The 23,317-nt window shown below is 34.7% G+C and overlaps 1 protein-coding gene across 8 annotated transcripts in view; it reads left to right on the top strand.

Moving 5' to 3' along the window:
- LOC129495548 (glycosyltransferase-like domain-containing protein 1) overlaps nucleotides 1–23,317 on the top strand; it is a 388,336-nt gene that overhangs the window by 72,208 nt on the left and 292,811 nt on the right. For 4 of the 8 annotated variants that reach the window (XM_055303176.1, XM_055303175.1, XM_055303170.1 and 1 more), the window contains exon 2: nucleotides 11,788–11,922. The exons of the other annotated variants lie outside the window; for them this stretch is intronic. The gene's annotated coding sequence lies outside the window, so the exon portion shown is untranslated. The remainder of the gene's footprint in view (nucleotides 1–11,787; nucleotides 11,923–23,317) is intronic. 8 annotated transcript variants of the gene reach the window in all.

Below are 23,317 nucleotides of genomic sequence, written 5' to 3'. Positions count from 1 at the left end.
AAGGTTGAAAGGGACTCTGAAAGATCATCTAGGTCAATGTGCAGTCTCCAAAGCCATTACATTAGAACCTAAAGTGGCAGCTTTCCTGGTTAGCTCTAGGAAGAGCATAGTTTGGCTGTTTTAGATGTTGCTGTGTTAGGGACATAGGAGAAGGGGTTCACATACTGAACTCTTTCTGGGCATCTGCCAAGCAGTGTACTGATGCTTTCCCTCAATCTCTCGATGTTTATTATGACAGTTCTGTGAACTGGTTTTAGTTACACACATTTTGCTGGTGAGCAGCCTGGGACTCACAGACAGAGGATGTGGGTTGTGAGCCTGGGTCTGCAGGACTACAAGACCATACTCTTTCAGTGATGTTTCATTGTGACGGCTCTTGGCCAGAGCCCCAAGCAACAGCTTTGGCTGGGTACCACACCTGGCTTCCTCAGGAGGAGCCGTCCAGCAGCCATGCCCTCTTGTCCTTGGCAGTAGTGCTGAATGTTAGTGCCTGAACTAGGAGACACAGCCTGACTCATGGTAATGTCATATTTTTAAACCATGGTTTGTGGTTCATATTTATGACCTTTTATCTATGTACCTTGTGTCATTTTTCCAATTTCCATTCTGTGGGAGAAGGGCACCGTGTTGTAAGCCCACGTGTCTCATTCTTGCTGCTGCCTACCACTTCTCTTTCCATCGTGTTACTGCTCCTCCTTTCTTGCCTTTCTCTCTCCACTCTGCTCTTTATGTGGACAGAAAATTAGATGTGCTTGTATCAAAGTTCCTTGAACTGATCAGCTTTATTCTCCCCCTGCCCAAATTCTTCTATGTTGGTATGAGACACAATGGGACAAAAAATAAAATGAAAGTGATGCATAACCACATTAGTTGTCTTCCATAAAACACTTTTGCAAAATGACGAGATATATGCAATTCATAACTTACGTAAAGTTCATCATTCATATTTATAAAATCTGTGTTTTGGTGCTACATGCACTTACTTCAGGTTTCAAAGAATGATTTTAAAATGCTTTTGAATCATCTCCCTAAGAGCTTTCAACACTGTATAAATAGTACACTTTTTAGCATTTCCTTTTGCGTACCTGCAGTTTGCATCATCTTTGAGATGTTTACCACTTTTTTGCAAGGCATATGTGGAGACTCAGCCAAGAAATGTCATATATGTGGGTTTCAAAGAGCACCTGGGGGAAGTTATTTTTAACCTTTTCAAAGAGGTGTTCTCTGGGCTTTCCCCCATTTAAGAACAAAAACAGATGTAAACCAAGGGTGCGAATCAATGTACATATTTTTGAATATAATCTTCTTTTACGTTTTTGCCAATGATTGTTTTTTATTAAAACATTTACCTACCTTCCCTCAAAATGTAGAATGTTTCTGGAAAATAGTTTACTATAATCGGATGATTTCTTTCACTTTGCTTGTTTAGTTAAATTCTTATGGATTGTTTCTTAAAAAGAACAACACAGTTGCAAGATGAGGAATTAGAGCTGTGGCATTTGATTAAATGTGTTCATAGGGAAAAATATGCTAAGAGGGCATTAGAATGTCCCCTTTATGCCAAAAAGTCCATTAGACTGGTAGCCCATACAGAAGGAGGTAACTCAAGGGAATATCCTGAAGTGGAAGGCATTGGATAACAAGAAAACAGTAATAAAGAATAGTTTTCCCTAGCATGAGAAGTATAATCCCTTTTCTAAGTAGAAGTGCTTAAACCCTCTGCCACTATATTGAGATGCCATTTTTATTTATTTAGATTTTGCTTTTTGTTTAATTAAAGGTTGTAATAAGATGACTCCATTTTTTACAAAAAGTCACAACTGCTATATTGCAAAAAAAAAAAAATTGTATAGTATCCACTAAGAATAAATTAACATTTTGTTAGGGGTATTTGGGTTGTGTTTTATTCTTTCAGGCTTTAAATTTCATATCAGTCCATTTTATTAGAACATGATGTTTTATATATACTTTATAATATCTAGTGCATCATAAATTGTTTTATTGTGCTTCACAGATACTGTGGTTTTTTTTTTCTTTTTTTTTTTACAAATTGAAGTTTGTGGCCACCCTTCATTGGTGCCACTTTTCCAACAATGTTCGTTCATTTCATGTCTCTGTGTCACATTTTGGTAATTCTCGCAATATTTCAAACTTTTTTATTATTATATTTGTTATGGTGAGCTGTGACCAGTGACTATGGCTGACTGAAAATTCAGATGACGGTTAGCATTTTTTAGCAATAAAGTATGTTTAATTAAGATATATACTATTTTTAGGTATAATGCTGTATTGTACAATTAGTAGACTATAGTATAGTGTAAACATAACTTTTATATGCACTGGGAAACCAAAATAATTATTTGACTCACTTTATTATGATATTTGCAATATTGAGGTGGTTTGGAACCAAATCCGCGTTATCTCTGAGGTAGGTCTGTACGAACTTCCTATTTTTAAGTATGTGATGGCATTTTAAGATACGTAAGACAGTTTGATGTCTTTATTTCTTCTGCAGATGGGGCACTAGACAGTTACTGGTTGAAAATGAGTAAAAAAATGACTGAATAAATACAGAAATACATGGGGGCATATATGATTTCTATCCTGGGTCAGATTCATGATTTCTATGATGTTGCCCTGCCAGGTTCTTTTTTTTTTTTTTAAGATTTTATTTATTTATTCATGAGAGACAGAGAAAGAGAGGAGAGAGAGAGAGAGAGAGAGGCAGAGACACAGGCAGAGGGAGAAGCAGGTCCCATGCAGGAAGCCCGACGTGGGACTCGATCCCGGGACTCGAGGATCATGCCCTGGGCTGAAGGCAGCGCTAAACCGCTGAGCCACCCAGGCTGCCCGCCCTGCCAGGTTCTTAAAATATAGATTTGCATTAAATGATTATGAACTCACTATATTAACACTCCTAATAATAGTGATGAAGAAATTAAAGAAAAAACCCTAATTCTACTACACATAATCATTATAATTTGAAACATCATTTCAGGCACTTTTTCTTCATTCTTTGCATGCATACCACATGGGCACATACCCACATACATACAGACATATTTATAGACAGAAATGAGAGAAAAATTATAAGGATAGAATCATCCTACATTACTATTTTTATTTTAAAAAAAGTAATATTACTTGATTTAACAGAAGTAAAAGAAATCAAAGTAAAACCAGAGGAGTTTTGGTTCTTAAATAAGTGGTCCTTTATAATAAGAAATTCCTAAGTGATTTCACTGAAGTTGAGATAAAAAGGAAAAATCTTAAAAGATAAGGATAATTATATTTTTACTGTATATTATTCCATCAGTTTATTTCTTGCAATGGAAAGTAAGAGATTAACATATTTCCTTTTTTCTACCTCTTAATTTTTAGTAGTTATATTAAATTTGTATTTTGTCAAGTTGTGTAACACTTGGCATTCTATTTTGTAAGAATTTTTCACAGCTATTAAGTTTTACCTTTATATTTAAAAGCATTTAGTGCTTACTACGTGCTCTTTGTTCACTGTGAATTATTTTGGGAAGTGGTCCCTCAGAAATTCCATTATTGGGAACTGATGCCCCCAAATAAGTACCTTTTTTTTTTTTTTTTGTTTTTTTTTAGGAGAATAAATTTCTTTGGTCAGTAGATTGAGAAACTGAATCATGTAAAGTTCTATGGAGTAAAGTTTTGGCTTATGCAACTTGATTATAAAATAATAGATTGCTAATTTAGTTTAAATGTGAGAGTATTATTTTCTTTTAGTTGTGTATTTAAGAAGATTGGGGGATTATATGTGTCCCAGCAAAACCTTGGAATATCTGGTCACTCACAAAAAAGAACCAGTATGAAATCCAGTGGGTTCTATAAATGTAGGGATCCAGAGGCCATCTCACAGGGCATTCTGAGGCTGTCATACTTGCCGCTTTTAGTACACCTGCTGAGGTCCACTCTGTAGTCCTATTTCTGGAAGACCTGAAATGAAAGGACTCCATTTCTTTGAGGTATCCATAGAAAAATTTCCCCTGATTTTTCTTATTAGAATATGTTGTACCTCTTTTATTCTTTTCTTTCATTTGATAATGGGAGAATGGCGTTAAAGCAGCCATATATTTTAATCATACTCTGTTAATATGGATTTTCTTTTTAAAGACCCATTCAATTAGAGGACAAAGGACCTGCTATGTCTCCATCCTGTAAAAAATAAATCTAGTCCTTATTTATATGAACACGTCTCCGTATTTCCATTCACTAGTTCTTTATTTGATTCATTTCTTGGCTGACTGAATTTGGTTATCAGGGATATGTGTGTGTTTGTGTGTGTATTTGTGTGTTTTATAAGAGGAACTCATAGTTGCTCTATTTCTTGAATAATTGAATATTTGAAAGTGTTCATAGGTTGCTTTTGTGCTTTATGGACAATTTGGGCACTATATGATTGGGTATCATATTTTCCCCTTAGAACTCTGAAGATTTTGTTCTCTCATCCCCAGATAATGGTGAATGCTGCTACAGAAAAGTCTAAGGCCAATCTTGATATTTCTGCCTATGTGCCCACAGCATTTATATTTATATATTCTTTCTCTTAAGATCTATAACCTCATAGAAATATGTCTTAGTATTAATTGTTTGAAATCCAGTTTTTCTAGAATATATATATATATTTATATTATTCTAAAAAGATTTATTTATTTATTTTAGACAGAGAGAGCTCAGGGGGAGGGTTAGAGAATATCTCAAAGGAGACTCCGTGCTGAGTGTGGAGCCCAATGTGCAGCTCTATACCACCACCTGAGTCAAAACCCAGTAGGACACTTAATGGACTGCTTCATCCAGGAGCCCCAGGAACAGCTTCTTATTTTATGTATTTCGTTTTAATCCAAGAAAAATTTTTCTTCTATTGTATCATTTTTTTCCTCTTTATTTTTTCTCTCTCTCTCTCTCTTTCTCTCTTCTTTTTATCAAGAATGTCAAGTGTGTATAGGCTGGATCTTTTTTTCCTTTTATATTGATCGTCTCATTTTTAATATATCTTTTAAGAAAATTCCACTTTGTGTGGTTTGTTTTTGTTTGTTTTCATACTTATCTTCTCTTTTCCTGTTTCAGTACTGAATGTTTTGGTTTTTTTCTGTTCTTTCTTTTATGGGTTTAATCTGTGTGTGTGTGTGTGTGTGTGTGTGTGTGTGTGTTTAATCTACAGCTTTTTCATTACCCGATCAATTTGCTTTTCATTATCTTTTCTTATTTCATACTTTTCTTTGAGCCTTTTTTTTTGAAGTTTCTCATAGTCTCTGTAATTTTTTTTTGAGACTGTAGAAAAATAATTTGTAAGTTCTTCCCCTATTTTCTAAGACAGTGACATTTCTTTAGCTGTCATTTCCCTATTTCCTTTCACCCATCGTTGGTAGTTCTGTATAAATTCTTTGCTGATTCTTTTTTGGTTCTTACTCAGTTTTTAGTAGGTTTAATTCAATTAAGAACAGGTATTGCCTGAAAAAAAATGTGTGTGTGTCAGATGCTCTGGGGACATATCTCACCTCTATTTGCAGTACTATAAAGGTCACTGTGATTCTGTAGTCCTGTGAGTCACAGGAATCTCTGTAATAAATGGTTTGGTGATTGCTATTTCCCTTTTTCATCTCCACTTGGCAACCTCTCTGTGCAAAGAAGCTTGATCATTGGCAATGCATAACCTTGTTGGGTTTTCCTCCGTCCTATTGTGGTTGTAGACCTGATTTTTTGGAGAAACCTGTCTTATCCTAGGTGGATGCTGAAACATTATTGCCCTAAGCAGAGTTTCAGTGGGCTTTACTGTTCCATGTTTAGGGAAATATCTTTTCTGCCAGAGATCTAAAAAGGTGTGGTTTGGTTCTCAGCATTACTCCTCATTTTGATTCCAGATATCACCTAATATAGTGATTCTTTTTTTATGATAGTTTGTGGTTTGTGGTTGTGGCTGTGACTTTGTTTCATTGATGATGAGGTGTTCATTATTTTTTGTTCTTTTAGGTTTTTTTTTTTTTTTTTTTTTTTTAGTTTGTTTCTGCAGTAGACTACATAGCAATGTCTTCCTGCTGTCATGTTTTTTAGTTTTTTAACTGCCTCTGTTGGCTCATAGGCTCTCCCTCTTCCCACCACTCCACCTTGCTCCTCTAATCTCTTCCACTCTTTAGCTACCTACCCTAAAATTAGGAGCTTTTCCAAAGCCCTGCTTTTAGTCTATTTTCTCTAGCATAATTTTCTCTTTTCGAGTGACTTCATCTAAACCTATGTCTTTAATCTTCACCTCTCTTCTAATGATTTTTGTGTGTGGTTTCTTTCGGTTTTATTGATATATAATTGATATACAGCACTGTAGACGCTTAGGGTGACTTGAATTGCATATATTATGAAATAATTACCACAGTAAGTTTAGTTAACATCTATAATTGCATATTCTAATAATTTTTAGGTTAGCAGCTTGGCATTGACTCATCTGGATATTCATAATACCTCACAATTTGTATCCAAAAGGAATTGTTTCTTTTCTTTGCATTCTCTAAAATTATTAAGGTTAGAGGTAACCATAATTTTTATTTCCCATGCTTGTCTCTACTAATCATTTACCACTTGTGACTAATACTAATTTCTTTTGTGTCCATTTTATCTTCTCATTGAGACTGTAAGTCCATTGGAGGCAGGGAAGTGTCACAGAACATCACATAGAAAGAATATATCGTTGCTAAAAAGAGTAAATAAAAATAAGAAAAATATATGTAGTCAATAAAAAATTGATTTGAATTTTTTGAAAGCTAATTTCAGCTTTCAAGAAGTCTGTTACCAAGATGGCTTTAATATTTTTTTGTATATTTTTTGTATACTTTTAACTCTTGGCTTTACTTTCTATAGATCCCCTAAATTATCATATCTTTGAAGAATTTAAGACTATACCATTTCTCAAACAGGATTATGTTGCTGACTTCTTATGTTCTTTTACTCACCTCCCCCTTATAAATTTTTTTTTGTTTTTTAAATGACCCAGCTCTCAGTCAAACTTTAAAAATATCATCATCAAGAATTTTGAGTGGTTTTGTAGAAAATATTAAGATTTAAAATTAGATGTCTAAATTAAACTTGTTCATATTTAGTACATTTCTTTTGAGCTATTAACTTCTTAATATATATTTTTTGTAAATGCTTTTAAACATGAATTTTTTCATATATTGGGAAAGGAAAGCAATAAATGCCAAGAGATTGAATGAAGAAATCAATTGTGTATCATATGGTAAAACCCTAAAGTTGACACATATTGGTGAACATTTCTTTCTTGGCACTGAGGGCATAACCCTTTGAAACCATCATTGTAAAAGTGAAGCTATTATTGTAAAGCTTAAGATTTTGACAATAAGAATTGCTTCTCGATATGAGAAGCTTGTTGAATTTCTCATTAAAGCAAAACCCATAAACTTCTTTGAAGAAAGATACTTTTGAAAGGATCTGACATGGTTTAAAGAAAAAGTGGATCCTTTAGGTTATATGAGCAGGCAAGCCATTGCATTACATTTACATATTAAACTGTACACACAAGATCTGGACCTTATTGTGGAAAGATATTTCTTATGTAATTAATTAAAAAATAATTAATAGACTTGGATTTTTAGAATAGTTTTAGGTTCTCAGCAAACTTGAATAGAAAATAAAGAATGCCTCACCTCCAGAACCTCCCCCACCAACAAATCCCTGACAGAGTGGTACATTTGTTGCAATTCATGAGCCAACACTGCCTGTCATTATCAACAAAAGTCCTCAGTTTTCCCTGTGATTCACCTTTTCATGCCTCCCTTCCTCCCTCTCTCTCTCCCATAGAACCCTGGTTAACCACTGATCTTTTTATTGTCTCCATAATTTTCTCCATAGTTTTGTCTTTTCTAGAATGTCTCATAATTGGAATTATATAGTATATAGCTTTGTTATATTGACTTCTGTTGGCAATGAATGTACCTTTTCATGGCTTGATAGCTTATTTCTTTTTAGGGCTGCATAATATTCCTTTGTGTGACGTACCACAGTTTGTTTATCCAGCCACCTTTTTAAGGACATTTTGGCTGTTTCCAAGTTTTGGCAATTCTGAATAATGCTGCTATACACATTTATGTGCAGCTTTTTGTGAATTTAAGTTTTCAACTCATTTAAATGAATACTATGGAGTGTGATTGCTGGGTTGTATGGTAAGAGTACGTTTAGCTTTCACTTTGTAAGGAATTGCCAGTGTTCTAAAGTGCCTGTATCATTTTGTAGTCCCAATGAAAATGAGTGAGAGTTCCTATTGCTCCACATCCTCGTGTATTTGGTGGTGTCAGTGTTTTGGATTTTAGCCTTTCAAAGATATGTGTGATGGTCTTTTGTTGTTGTTTTAATTTACAATTCTCTAATGACATATGATACTGAGCATTTTCATATGCTTATCTGTCATCTGTATAGCATCTTTGGTGAGATATCTGTTGAGAACTTTTGCTTATTTTTATGATAATTTGTTTACTTATTGTTGAGTTTGGGGAGTTCTTTGTGTACTTTGAATGAGCCCTTTATCAGATATGTCCTTTGCAAATATTTTCTTCCAGTTCATGGGTTGTCTTCTTATTTTCCTAACAATGCTTTTTGAAGAGCAGAAGTATTTAATTTTAATGAAGTTCAACTTAATAACTCCTGCCCCCTTGCCCTATCCCAGGATTATACCTTTGTTGTTGTATCTAAAAAATCATGGCCAAACCAAGGTCATCTAAATTTTCTCCTATACTGTCTTTTAGCTGTCATATAGTTTTACATTTTACACTTAGATCTGTGATCTATTTTGAGTTATTTTATGTGAACTGTATAAGGTCTGTGTCTAGATTCAAGTTTTTTTGCATATAGATGTCCAGTTGTTCCATCACCATCTGTTGAAAAATCTATCTTTATTTGAATTGCCTTTGTTCCTTTGTCAAAAATCAGCTGACTATATTTGTGTAGATCTACTTCTGTGCTCTCTATTCTGTTCCTTTGATCTATTTGTCTGTTCTTTTGCCAGTACTACACTGTCTTGATTACTGTGTTACTGTGAAATTAATTTTTAAAATAATAATTAGAAAACTGTTTAAGTGGTTTTTGTTAAGATTTGTAAAGTAAGTTATCTTAAACCAGTTTCTCTTTGAGATATGTCATGTTATTTTTAAAAAAATTGATACATTATTGATAACCATTTTATTAAAATTTGTATATTATGGAAATACTGCGAACAATGGAAAGAAATAAAATGATAATATTCCCACTATAAAAAATTTACTTTCATTCAGTAGATTTTTTTGTAAGTTCATATTGGCTATTTAAAACTTACTAAATAATTTTACTTTTTCAAATATGAAATATTTAAATATACTTTTGAAAAGTCTCTATTAATCTTCTAAAGTATCACTCTACAGTGTGAGAAATCAAGATAGCTGTTCTTACATTTTTTCAAAAGCTGTTGCTTTCTTAGTATTAAGAAAGAAATGATAATTACTTGTCTGAAATATTTCATGGTGTAAACACTTTAATAAAAAGAACTGAGTTAGATCTTGGAGAATACTGCTAAATACATGACACTTTTTTTTTTCCTCAACCTTAATTCAGGAGAAAAAAAAAACTAACCAGTAATATAAAGTAATATGTAGTGAGTACAGTGTGGGTGGAAGTGTTTTGAGGTCAGTAATAAGTTATTATGACTGGTAACTGTAAACTAATGCTGTCACTCAGCTAGTTTTTACTCATGGTATCTTTGACCTTGTGTGTCAGAAACACAGTAAATTTACAATAAAAGTCTTTACGTAATTGGAATGATTGTCAGCCATGATCAACTGTTTTGAGTGTATTTTTTTTATCAATTTTATTTAGGTATAATTTACTTACAATAAACTGTACACATTTTAGGTGGGCAATATGATGAGTTTTGACAAAAGCATATAGCTGTGTAAGTATAACCACAATTATTAGAACATTTCTATCAACCAGAAAGTTCCCTTCTGCCCTCATGAAGTCAACCCCCTCCAGTAAGCCCTCCCCTCCCATCTCAGGCAACTGTGGTCTGTTTTCTGTATTGTAGACTGATCTGCCTTTTCTGGAATTCTTAGCAGTGTGTTTTGCTTAATGCAGAAGATGCGCTCTTGAAAATTGATGGTAAATCGATTTTTTTGTATAATGTTTTGTTACATTACAATTTTTGAGATGCTCAAATAAAGTTCAATTGGTATTATTCATATAACTTTTGGTTTTAAGTTTTTTGGCTTGTGTCCTCTGTAATAACATATCTTTATTGCATATAACTTAATATATAAAATAAACTCATGGTCCATTATTTTGTAAAGTAAATTATCCTTTATCTTTTTGTAGTTAAACTTATTGCTTTTTTTAAAGTTGATACTTTAAGAGATGAAAGACTGCAGATTCTTTTGTCATTAGAATTTAACTCCTTCCTTATTCCGCAGTTGTTACTCAATGGGCAGTTTAATGTTGCTCTGTAGAAGGCCATTTGCCTTGTCCTTATGCCCTCTTGCTCAGACCTCTGGGGATGGGAGAGTGAGGGTGGATAAAATAGCTCTTTACTTCATAACATTCTGTTCTTTGTGTCTCCTCTTACTCATACGTAGCCTATTCTAAAAGCATGCTGAAAAGTGTGGTTGATCTCATGGAGAAAATAGTTCTACCAGGATGAAATATTAGAACCCTTTTATGACTTTTTATCAAATGTACTGGATGTTGACTCCTTTATATAGGACAAAGTTAAAAATCCTTTGCATAACAGAATGAGTGGAATTTTCTGGTTTTGCCCAGAAAGGTTTTTGTATGTAGAATTTGTGCTGCTTCATTTATTTGTCATTTTGAAACTAGTTCTAAATAAAAGCCAAGCCCTATGAAATGTTTTTTCATATTTGCTCCACCAAACATATTTAAATTTCTGCTTAATTTGGAAACCCTATACTCACACAAAGACAAATAATCCTAATTTTAATTTATTATAGCAACACTTGGGTAACTGATGTTCTAATCAAATTCTTAAGTAATTGGCATTTTGGAGTGATAAATATGGATCTATTAAGAAATCCTGAAGATCTACATTTAAACACTGCCTCACCGAAGCCTTCAGACAAAACAAAACAAAACAAAACATGCTTCTGAAGTCAACTCGAGAGACAGTGTATGTGAGAGAGGGGAGTAAACAGCATTGTGATAAGAGCAACCAACCTGAGAACTTATACTTTATATGATTATTATTTTTATGAAAAGTAGTCTATCAATTCTTTTTTTTAAAGGAATGCTCAGATCATTTTTAGGGTTTCCTCATTTTAGGGGGATTGTCTTGAGAAGCCTAGATATATTCCATTCAACCTATACTGTGATGGCTTACACTTGGTCCTCTCTTCAGCAGGTTAAATCCAGTGGGAGAACAGACATAAATAATTACCTGTATTACAAAGGAAGCTGCATTAACTTTCTAAGGGTCGCACATAGAAAGTACAGGGGGAGGGAAAAATTCTGGCTCGAAGGTCAGAGAAGGCGTCATGAATGACACTATTTAAAATGGAATGATGAGTTCTATTAAAGTTTGTAGTTGTGGGTTTTTTTTTCTCATTTACAAAGTTGCTATTTATTTTAGGAAATTTGGAAAATCAGAGAAGCATTGAGAAAAAAATTCTAAAATTACCATTAGTATTTTCATAGCTATTTCTATTTTGGTATTTTCATAGGTATTCCATAGGTATTTCATTTTTAGATTTTTAAAAAAGATCTTATTTATTTATTCATTAGAGACACACAGAGAGAGGCAGAGACGTAGGCAGAAGAAGTAGGCTTTCCGCGGGGAGCCTGATGCGGGACTTGATCCCAGGACCCTGGCATCATGACCTGAGCTGAAGGCAGACTCTCAACCATTGAGCCACCAAGGTGTGCCTCATTTTTTAATTTCTTATCTGTATTTTGAATTGCTATTTTTTGTTTTGAATATTTCTCCGTGTCATTAAATATATTTCTGCAGTATAATTTTAAATGACTAGTAATTTGACTAATGCACAGATATAATGTAATTTATTTAACCACTGACTTATTGAAGACTTAGATTCTTTCTGCCTTTTATTATTATGAAAAATACTGTCAAAATTATTCTTGTGAACTTGGCTGGTTCTTGTCCTTAAATTACTTCCTATTTAGTTAAACTAATAACATTTACCCAGTCTAAAATTCTAATTGTTGTAAAAGGCCGATAGGAAAATACAGTGGTTTCTTACCCATTCTTTCCAATTCTTTTCTCTAGAGGCAACCATTTTTAAGCCTTTATCTGTTTGTTTTGGTTATTATATATCTGCATATTGCTTTATTACAGATACATATTTTTGTTTTGATTCATTTATTTTAGATATGGTTTGTTAACTTTATATTATGGTCTTTGAGGATTTTTCACCTTTCACTGCCATCTCACTTCCATATTCTCAAGATTGTTGGGTTACAACTTTTGGCTAACTCATTTTTAGTGTTACATTATTATACTATGCTGATATTTATAACTGAACGTTGTAATGAGCTGTGATGAAAATGTTCACTTCTGATTTTTTGTTTTTATTTTATTTTATTTTAAAGTTTTTTTTTTTTTTTTTTTTTTTTTTTTTTTTTTTTATGATAGTCACAGAGAGAGAGAGAGAGAGGCAGAGACACAGGCAGAGGGAGAAGCAGGCTCCATGCACCGGGAGCCTGATGTGGGATTCGATCCCGGGTCTCCAGGATCGTGCCCTGGGCCAAAGGCAGGCACCAAACCGCTGCGCCACCCAGGGATCCCGGATTTTTTGTTTTTAATGAAGTTAGTAATGCCAGGTTTTTGTTTGTGTTTGTGTGTGTGTGTCTTAGTTTCTTTGTTACTGTTACTTCTTTCTGTATCTTCTAGGAGCTTCTTTGATTTCCCATAAAATGAAGCACATCAGATAATTTCTTTCAGTTTTTTTCTTGAGTATATTTTTCCAAGAGAATTCTATTGTCAATCCATCCCATTTTCTAGATCTGCTCTCTTCCTGAGCTTTTTCTTTGCTGTTAAACTAGGAGCTCCTTTTGGCTTTTCCTGAATCTCATCTTGTCTTCTTTCTTGTCTTAATCTTACATGGTTGTGGTATATATCCTGTAGTAGTTTTCTGAGAAAGATTATGTGAGAGAAAAATATCTTTTTTTAATTTTCTCACTTGATTGATACTTTTGCCTAAATACGTTTTACATTGCAAATCACTTTCCTTCCAAAGTTTTGAAGGAATTAACATTGTCTTTCTCAGTTCTGAACATTCATGTTGGTTGGGATACCAATGATTGTTAACTGTATTAAAAAATATGTAGAGGGCTGTCTGGGTGGCTCAGTTGGTTAAGCGTCTGACTTTTGATTTTGGCTCAGGATACAATCTCAGGGTTGTGAGATTGAGCCCCATGTCTGGTTATGTGCTGAGCGTGGAGCCTGCTTAAGATTCTCTCTCCCTCTCTCCCTTTGCCCCTCCCTCCCTTGAATAAAAAAAAACTGGTAGTAGAATGCATAGGTGTCATGTATTTAAAATTTTTAAGGCTTTTAAAGATGGGGAAGATGAAAAAGGGATTCAAAGCAGAGGGACTGGCCAGACAGCAGAGTGTCCAATACTTTAGAGAATGAGGACATCTAGATCCTTGAAAAGAGTGTGATACAGAGTTGAAACAATGTAGATTGAGGCTTGGTAATAGATGGCTCATCACCTGGATCTTTGAATTTATTTTGTAGGCACTCTTTCACCCAGCTGTTATCAGCTGTATGAAGCCTTCCTTGACTTATGGTAGGCAAAATGAATTGACCTATGTTTTATCCTCTCTTAATCCTTTGTGCATGCACACACATGTATATGTGTGTATGTGTATGCTCATGCATGCTTGTGCACACACACACACACACACACACACACACAGACACACACACTTCATTTATTTTCTATGTGCCTGCCTCCCCTAGAATAAGTCTGTGGGTACCAGAGCAAGATAATTAGGTTTCTGTTAAAGAAGGCTCAACAGGTCAGTTCTTAATATTCATGGTAGTTGGGATGACATTGAAAACTGGAGGATGAAAGACAAATTAAAACAGAGAGAGAATAGAAGATTATTGCATTGTCTAGATTTGAAGAAATAAGACTCTGATGTAATAGTCTGCTCAGAGTGGGAGGGATATTACTTCAGTTATATTCTGATCATTCCCATGGGCCTAATCATTCTTTTTTTTTAAAATTTATTTATTTATGATAGTCACAGAGAGAGAGAGAGAGAGAGAGAGAGAGAGAGAGAGAGAGAGAGAGAGGCAGAGACACAGGCAGAGGGAGAAGCAGGCTCCATGCACCGGGAGCCCGACGTGGGATTCGATCCCGGGTCTCCAGGATCGCGCCCTGGGCCAAAGGCAGGCGCCAAACCGCTGTGCCACCCAGGGATCCTGGGCCTAATCATTCTTAATTTTGAGAATACTGTTTTGTGTTTGTGTACTTGTACACATTTTGCTTTAAAATCTTCTTCCCTTTTGGTTCCTTTGAGAATAGTCTGAAACATTTTTAACTCTTGCTTTTGTTATTTTTTCTTAGACCAGTGATGTTTTGGTTACACAGTTGATGCTTCATATTAATGAGGATTTGAAATATTGTCTTGATTTCATTTGGTTAAAGAAAAACACTACGTAATTTTAGATGAAAATAATTGATAAATATCTTATATTATCATTTATAGACATTTCATTCTGAGCAGTTTCATTGCCTAAGAACGTTAGAGACTGTTTCACCTTGACACTGTCTCACTTAAAAACATCATTGATGAGGTGGGTCTTTTTTATCATTAGATGAGGAATTTGAAGAACAGAAAGGTTAAGTGTTTGGTCCAAGATCATGCAGGTAGCAAATAGCAGACCAGGGGACATTTGTCTCTGGTTTATGTGTTTATTCATTATTAGGTGTATTTCTTTTCAACAATTATGGGAAAGACCTTAAGGGATATTAATCCTGTAAGTGACATCACGTGTTTATGGTATACATACCTCCCCATCATCAGGTGACTATTTTGTTTGCTAATTTCCTCTAGTGGATAATTTCTCAGATCTTTTTTTTTTTTTGGTCCTTCTTAAATTGCATACCCAGCATTGGACACTATCTTTCATAAATGAAAAAAAGATGGATCAATAGGAGATTATTATTTAGTTCTTTTTTCTTTCCTGTTTAGAAAATAACACTATTTTCATTGAAAAACTTACTGTACTCATTAAGACAAATTGGTGTCCTTGTTTAATGTGTGCGATTGATAAAGTTTGATATTCTTTACTTTTTATACTGCCTTATACTATTCTTTCACAAACTGCCAGAGCCTCTCCACTGCTGTTTCTCCTCCGTGGTATCTTTGCCATGAAGGAAGTCACAACATGTTTCTTCCCGAACACCCCACAGTTTGGGATTCTAGGAGATATTTTGCAGGACTCCAGCAAGTTGTTACAGTCAGTGTCTTCAAGAGACAGTGCAGTAGGCAGAGAGCCGCAGTCAAGACACCTGTAGAGATCAGCACACCTGCCCCCAAGCAAAAGACAGTAATTAGTTGCTTATATTCCCTTGCAAACTTCTCCAGTTTTGTTGCACATGAAACGCGGAGATCACAGCACACTGTCATGAGCTCCGCACTGTTGGAGTTGTTTATGCCCATTCAATTTTTAATGTTCCTATAAGACATTTTGATGGGAACCCTGAGCCTAAAGGGATTTGCATGCTTGATCAAACCTGTGATGATTTAAATATAGAAATAAAGAGAAACCTTTGGATTACATTGACTGTTAACTTTTGGGACAACGTTAGTGGAAAACATTAACATGATACTTGAGGCAAAGTTATTTTTGATCAACATTCACAACTTTTTGGTTTCTTGACAGCAGGTATAGCTTCAGTAAATCTAAACAAGTTCTTTAATGCTTATAAATCCAAGCGCATGTGGATATCTGGATGGCAGGATCTGAATATTTTAAAAGATGATTTTATACCAACCACTTATATTGAAATTGAACTACTCTCAAGTCCCAATATTTCAGTCCTACCACTTTGGCACATGTAGTTTATATTATTAAAAAAGATGACAGGTGATTGAATTTTAGTAAAATACAGTAGTGTATAAGAATTGGATATATTGCGGCCAAAGAAATTTATTACTCAATGCACTTGGAAGTTTTTTCATACCATTGTTTTATTTACTATTTCTTTTTCTTTTCTTTTCTTTTAAAGTAAAGTCAGTGTGGTGCTCTAACTCATGACCCCGACCGAGATCAAGAGTTGCATGATCCATCTGCTAAGCTAGCCAGGTGCCCCCATATTATTGTTTTAATTTCAACACTGTATTTGTCCTAGGTAGTATGTGGGTTAAAACCTGGTGTTTTACCAAAATATATATATATGTATATGTATATGTGTGTGAGAGAGAAAGAGAAATAAAAATTTAAAAAGCTAGTGTTTTACCAAGTGACTGTTGATGTAGCTTTTAACTCAGGAATTCAGTTCTTTGATAATGTAAGTTATTAATAAACAACTTCACTAAGATACATTACTGATTCTTAAATATATTTAGTATGAAAAATGCTATAATTTTTAATACAGCAAATTCAGTTCACATGTATTCTGAACAAAACTAACTGCAGCATCTTTTCAGCATACTGTGGTGAACATACATGCTTCTTACATTGGTTCTTAGAAACAAACAGGCATTATGGAATTGCCAGATTATGGTGAGCTAAAGAACATGTTATACGGCCCTGAACTATCATTGACAGAATTGGAAACCTGAGTTGCTGGTGAACTCAGCCCATTGTGCCTCACCTTTTCCTTCATTAATACATGCATAGAATCTTCCAGTGAGGGTAGTGGTTTCTCAGTGTAGTGGTTCATTAGTTTGTTGGCAAAAGAAAAATGACCCGAATGATATAAATGTCCACAAGCTTAACCTCTAAATTGTATATTTGCATGACTTTCTTAGCCATGAGTAAGCCTAAATGGGGATGGAACTGGGGAAGCTCTGCTTGGGAGCTGAGGATTGTGGGGCTAGCATGAATAGAGTTCCTCTTACATGTTGTATGTGGAACATTTTGGCTAGCTTATACCTCATCGACTTTCAGGAATTTCATAAAAGTCATTCCTAAGAAATGGTCTGTCTCTAGTGGCCTTCAGAATTCCTAATCACCTCATGTAAAAGTCGCATAAAATATTTGCAGTGTGCTTCTTAGATAAATACTCCATGTGCCCTGGGTCGGTATCTTATTTATCTATTTATCCTTTGATGTCTAACTAATGTGATCAGTCAGTGTTGGTTGGATTAGCGAATGATTGAAAATAGTGTGTAACACCTACGAATGGCCTTTGGAACATACTATCTATAGTAAAGGGTGGATCATAACACTTTTAGCAATAGAAATGACTTTTTCTCCTGCCCTTTTTTTTTCCCCCTCTCAGTATACTCATAGGTCAATTTTTCTTTTTTTTCTTTAGAATAAGTACCAGTGATTTGCCTTCAACTTTACCTTTTTATTATCAGTGCATCCAAAATACTCTGAAAAAAAATATAGTTTTACTATGCTAACGCTAAATTCTTTTTACTCCAAGTCACAGTCTGGATCCAGTTAGCTTGCTTAGCTTTGTTTCCTACTGTTCTGTATCCTTTGTTTCTACCCCTGTTGCAGGACAGACTTTTCACCATGTTTCAGGATAAGCCACACTTCCTTCAGCCTCATGCCCTGGTCTGAGCTCTAATCTCATGAACTCCTGAGTTACTTCTGTTTTTGACTCACCAGTTTAGAATTAAGCCATGTGTTCCTATGTTTTGTAAAATGTGTGTCTCTGTGTAGTTTGTAACTTCATTATTATGATTTTTAAATTTTAAAAATTTTAATTTTTTCATTTCTGGCATATGACATTACTTTGTAGTCACTCAGTGAAGCTGTACATACTAGTTAATCTCTAGCTTTATTATAGGAAAATAAACTTGCAAAGAAAGTGAGAAAGATGGAGAGAGACATACGGGGGTGAAGGAAGGAGAGAAGATAGGGAAGAGAAGAAAGGAAGCAGAGAAGGAAGAAAGGGAGGGAGAGGGGACGAGCATATTTTGTGAAATAGGGAAAGAGCAATGGTTTTGGATTTGAAAAATGAGCTTAAATTTGATTCTGCTTATTCCCTTTGTAATCTTGGATAAGTTTAATAGTTTTTGGGTTTAAATGATATTAATACCTACATGGTAAGCTTATTGTAAGGGTTAAATTACGTAATGTATGTAACGTGCTTATTAGCATGTTGAGTGGACGTTAGCCAACTCTCTTCTTTTTCCAAGTGAGGAAAGTAAGGTGTAGAGAGCTGACCAAGGGTTATAGATATAGCCAGTAAATTGTGGAGAGAGGATTGAAACCCACATTTTTCTTCCTTTTAAGCAGCAAGTTTCCAATTGCTCCTCTGCCTTTCGGCTAAGATCAAGTATAAAGCATTGTTTTTAAACATTAGTGTACATCAGAATTCCCTAAAGTCTCCTCAAAATATGTATTGCTGAGGCTCAGCCTGCAGTTTCCAGTTCAATAGGTCTGAGATGGGACCTGAGAATTAGCATTTCTAACAAGTTCCCAGCTGCTGCTGGTCCAGGGACCCATACCTTGAGACCCACTGCTCTATAGCTGTTATTTCTTCACCCTAGCTGGACATCAGAAATCATTTAGGGATTACTAAAATTCTAAAGATTACTGATGAAACTGGAATCTATGGTTATAGGCCTAAATATCAGCTTTTTAATTTTTGTTTTATTATTATTTTGTAAACCCTCCAGGTGATTCTAATGTGCAGCCAGAGTAAGGAACATGGCCCTGCCTAAAGCTAGACTCTGCAATTTTCCATTAGAATGAGGTACCAAGCAAAGCGCTGGCCTTGAACACCTCCTGGGTGCTCAGTGATGCAAGGCCACAGTAGTGTGTTGTTTTTGCCCTGTGATGTTTTAAAACAATTGCTCCAGCCTAGGATCTTTTATTATTTTACCTATTCTAATTATTTGTGTGTATTGTTTGCATTTTTCCATCCAGTTTCACTGTCCAATAATGTGTTCTGAACACCTTCATTAATCTCTAGGGTAGATTTTATGTTAACATCCAGGGGAAGCAACTGTTTAGCAATAGTCAAAGTATAAAGTAGATAAAGGAATGCATCTAATATTTAAGAAAGCAATCACTTGAGCAACTTATTGTACTTCTAGAATTCTGATTATGAGTTTGTTCTTTTTTTCTGAGATGCTGTTGGAAACCTTATGTTTTTACTGTTGTTTGGAACAGTTTGGCTGTTGTTTGGAACAGATAATGATAGTTTTGCACTCAGGAGTACATAAGTAAAAATGCAGTAGATTAATTGGTAAAAGAGTCATTTATTCTGTTATATGATTCAGTCAATATAAATATATACAAACCAAGACATGAAATCATTTACTGGATAAAGTGGCAAAATACTGGATTATGTGGCAAAATACCACATAATTTCATTAACCTTTAAGCAATGAAATTATAAATCCCCATGCAAATGATTAAGGTTATCATTGCCTATCACCCCCTTTTGATACCTACAGACTGTTAATTCCTCTCTGTCCTGCTGAGTCTTATTAAAACTTCTGAGTGATGTACTTTTATTAAAAGGTTTAGAATTTACCAATTTAAAGCACTTGCTTCACACTATCACCTCTAATTTAACTAGGCCATTAAACACCGTATTTTGCAAAGCGGAAAAAGTCAATAGCTGTTTCTTTAAAAAAATAATAAATTGAAATGAATTTTAAACTCTGCTTGGAGGTGAGCAACTGCTATATACTACTAGGTCTTTTGATAGTTGATTTGTTCCTTTAGTATGCAAATTTTAGGTTTACAAAGATCTACTGCTTTTATTTAAGAAATATGCCTGGAGGCTAGATTGGTAAGCTTTAGGGAGATATCTAGTTTGGTGTGAAATAAATAGTTGTTAAAGGATCACATGAATTGGGTCCCAGAAGATAAAGAGTAGAGCTGAGACAGATTGAGAAAAACTGACTGTATTTCATTTCATTTGGCTAAAAATACCACTAAATTAAAAATGAAGGCAATGAATGATGGCAACACAAAGGGAATTAAGGCGAATGAGCCTTTTTTTTTTTTTGGTAGATTTTGTGGAAAGTTCTGACTAGCAAGAAGTTTAAAGGAAAGGGCCTACTACATCCCTGACTAAAGATGTTTACTCATCATTTTGGAAGTCTAGACTCTAGAGCTTTAGAGTTTTGGGAGAGAAGACACTTCGTCAAGGAGAAAGGAATGGGTTATTCCCCTGGCTCAGTCTGCTGCATCACTTCCGGTCAGTGAGAGGACAGATGTCATAGAACATCCTCACATTCAAAAGAAAAGGACTGAGAGTTGCCCTCTTAGGTTGGAATTACAGGTAATCTGGTTTGTAAGTTTAAAGCAAATGGTGTAATAGTTACACTTTTAGGTGTGGGAAGCTTTATAGCATCGATCTTCTGCATCTCTGATTTTCAAGTGGATTTTGGAGAAAATAAACTTAGAAATTATAAAATGTATTTCTATATTTTATAGAAATATAATCCTCTTTTTTTCTTTTTTTGAGTGCTTTTATCTGCCTTTTTGGATGTTTTTAAGGACTCTGGCTCTCAGAGATAGAATATTTGAACAACATCAGTAGCAGTTAAAATGTCCTTTGTTCATTGGTGTGTGTTGTGTATCTCTGGTGGTGGATAGTGAGGTGTGGAGAACGGGGGTGAAGATGATGTGTGAAGATGGAATGCTAGTCTTTTATTGAGGCTGGAAGTCCACAGCCCTTTTTCCATCAAGGACCCTCTCTATACAGGTATATATGCATAAATAAATAGATTTCCTTACCTTTTCCTATTCAGCATCATTTTATTTATTTTTATTTTGGACTTTAAGGTTATCTTAAAAACTTTTGAATAGTCACTGTGTTTACTGGATTCAAATTCAAAAAGCGAAAATGGCAATGACATCTCTCTCTTATGTCCCTTAATACTTTCTTTATACACATGTAATCAGTGTGTGTGTGTATATGTGTGTGTATTTCTAGACACATGTAGACCTATATTATCTATTTATTTATTTTTGTTCATATGTTGATTTATCTACTTACCTTGTGAACATTGTATTTTGGAAGTTTTTTTAAAAATGCCAAACTGTACCTAAAAATATAGGCTATATAGCCTTATCCAGGTAGGAGTCCGTCCTTCCTTCCTCCCTCCCTCCCACCCTTCCTTCCTTCTTTCCTTCCTTCCTTCCTTCCTTCCTTCCTTCCTTCCTTCCTTCCTTCCTTCCTTCTTTTCTTTTTAAAGGTTTTATTTCTCTATTTGAGGGAGAATGGGAGAGAGAGCATGAATGTTGGTGAGGGGCAGAAGGAGAAGCAAACTCCCCGCAGAGCAGGGTGCCTGATGTGGGCTTGATCCCAGGACCCTGGGATCATGACCTGAGCCAAAGGCAGACCCCCAACTGACTGAGCCACCCAGGTGCCCCATGTATTATTCCTATTAGCTTTTTCTAAACATTGAAATTAATTTAAGATCTGTCCTAACCCCACTCCCCTGTATTTTGTGAAGCAGAATTACATGTGAGTCCCTGGGAGGTTCCATGGGTATGTGTCAGGTTCCGCCTTTGCTCTGTAGCCTTAGTGGGCATGTGGTGTTTCTGAAGCCCTTACTGTTTTTACGTCCACACAGTAATGCTTTTTTGTTCTTGAGGAATTTTCATTTGTATGTGCTAGGCTCAGAGCAGATTCCTTTGTGTTTTTTTTTTTTCCTTATTACATCCTTATAGTCTCCTCTGCTCACCTAGTTTTACTTCTAAATTTCCATTTTCTGTGAGCTTTAATATTTGTATTCATATTTGTTTTATTTAATTTGACTTTTTATTTTTCCTGATCTTAGTTGAGTGTATAATTTTGAGTGTTGGGAACCATCTGAGGCCATTTTCTTCTTTTAAATTTTACTTCTCTCGAGTTAGCAAAAGGGACTGATTGGAAGTATGGGATCTAGAGCTAGATTGCTGGGATTGTGGCCTAAGAACATGACCTTGGGCAAGTTACTTCTTTCTGCTTTAGGTTTCTTATTTTGTTCAATGGGGTGTAGCAATTTCATCTCTTTTAGAGATATGATGATTAAATTATATAACAGTTGCATAGTGCCTATCAAATGTTAGCTATTTGTATTTTTATGATATAGTTGTGATTATATTTGATTTTTATGGGATATAATTTAGCACTTTTAACATTAAAACTTTAAATATATTTGTATATATTTTAAGAAACCTTATAAATCTTCATTCTAGGATATAGCTTTCTGTTTTAAACACTAAGAATGAATCTATAAGCTATCAAGATAAAATAGTAAGTTTTGAATGTGAGGGTGATTTGAGTATAAAGAAAAACCAAAATCAATTCTCTTTCCTTCCCTTGTTGGTTGAGAATAGTGTGTATTTTTTTTTCATTGTGTGTGTGTGTGTGTGTGTGTGTGTACAGCAGTGCTGTTCAATAGAATTGTAATGCAATAATTTAAAGTTTTCTAGTAGCCACATTAAACAGATGAAAAGAAATAAGTTTAATTAATTTTATTAATACATTTTATTTAAGCCTATATATCTAAATTATTATCATTTCAACATGTAACCAATATAAGATTATTGAGCTATTTTACGTTCTTATTTTTCCATTAAGTCTTTTAAATCTATTGTGTATATTCCCCTTATAGCACATTTCCATGTCCAACAGGCATATGTGGCTAGTGGTTACAGTATTAACACGGTTAGACTCTATAAACCACCTTAAAATTTGTCCTCTTAGGTTAGGGAGGGTTTTATGCTATTTTATAACAATTGATAAAACCAGATGCATCTAATAGGCTGACAGAAGTGATAAGTTTGTAGTGTGAAGAGAGCAATGGGAGAGGTTTGGATTTGGGAGTGATCAGCAGATATATAGATGATAATTGAAATCTTGAAGTCAAGGACAGAATAATAATAACCCTAAGGGTAAAGCTCTAAGGAATTCTTGGAAAAGGAGCCAGGTTAAAATAGGGAAAACATCCTATAGACTGGAGGAGAACTGCAAGATGGGGACACCTTGGAAACCAATGTGAGGAAGTTTCAAGGAAGCATGGTGGGCAAGACTGCCCAATGCCACAGTCTAGTGGAGTGAGGAGTGAAAGTAGGTAATTATTAACAAACCTTAGCAATGGCTATTTCAGTAGAGTGATGGCTTAGGAAGCCACGATGTAGTAGTTCAGA

The sequence above is a fragment of the Nyctereutes procyonoides genome, unplaced genomic scaffold (assembly GCF_905146905.1).
Source record: "Nyctereutes procyonoides isolate TBG_1078 unplaced genomic scaffold, NYPRO_anot_genome, whole genome shotgun sequence".
NCBI classification, from domain to species: Eukaryota; Metazoa; Chordata; class Mammalia; order Carnivora; family Canidae; genus Nyctereutes; species Nyctereutes procyonoides.
This window is presented reverse-complemented; position numbering and strand designations above follow the sequence as displayed.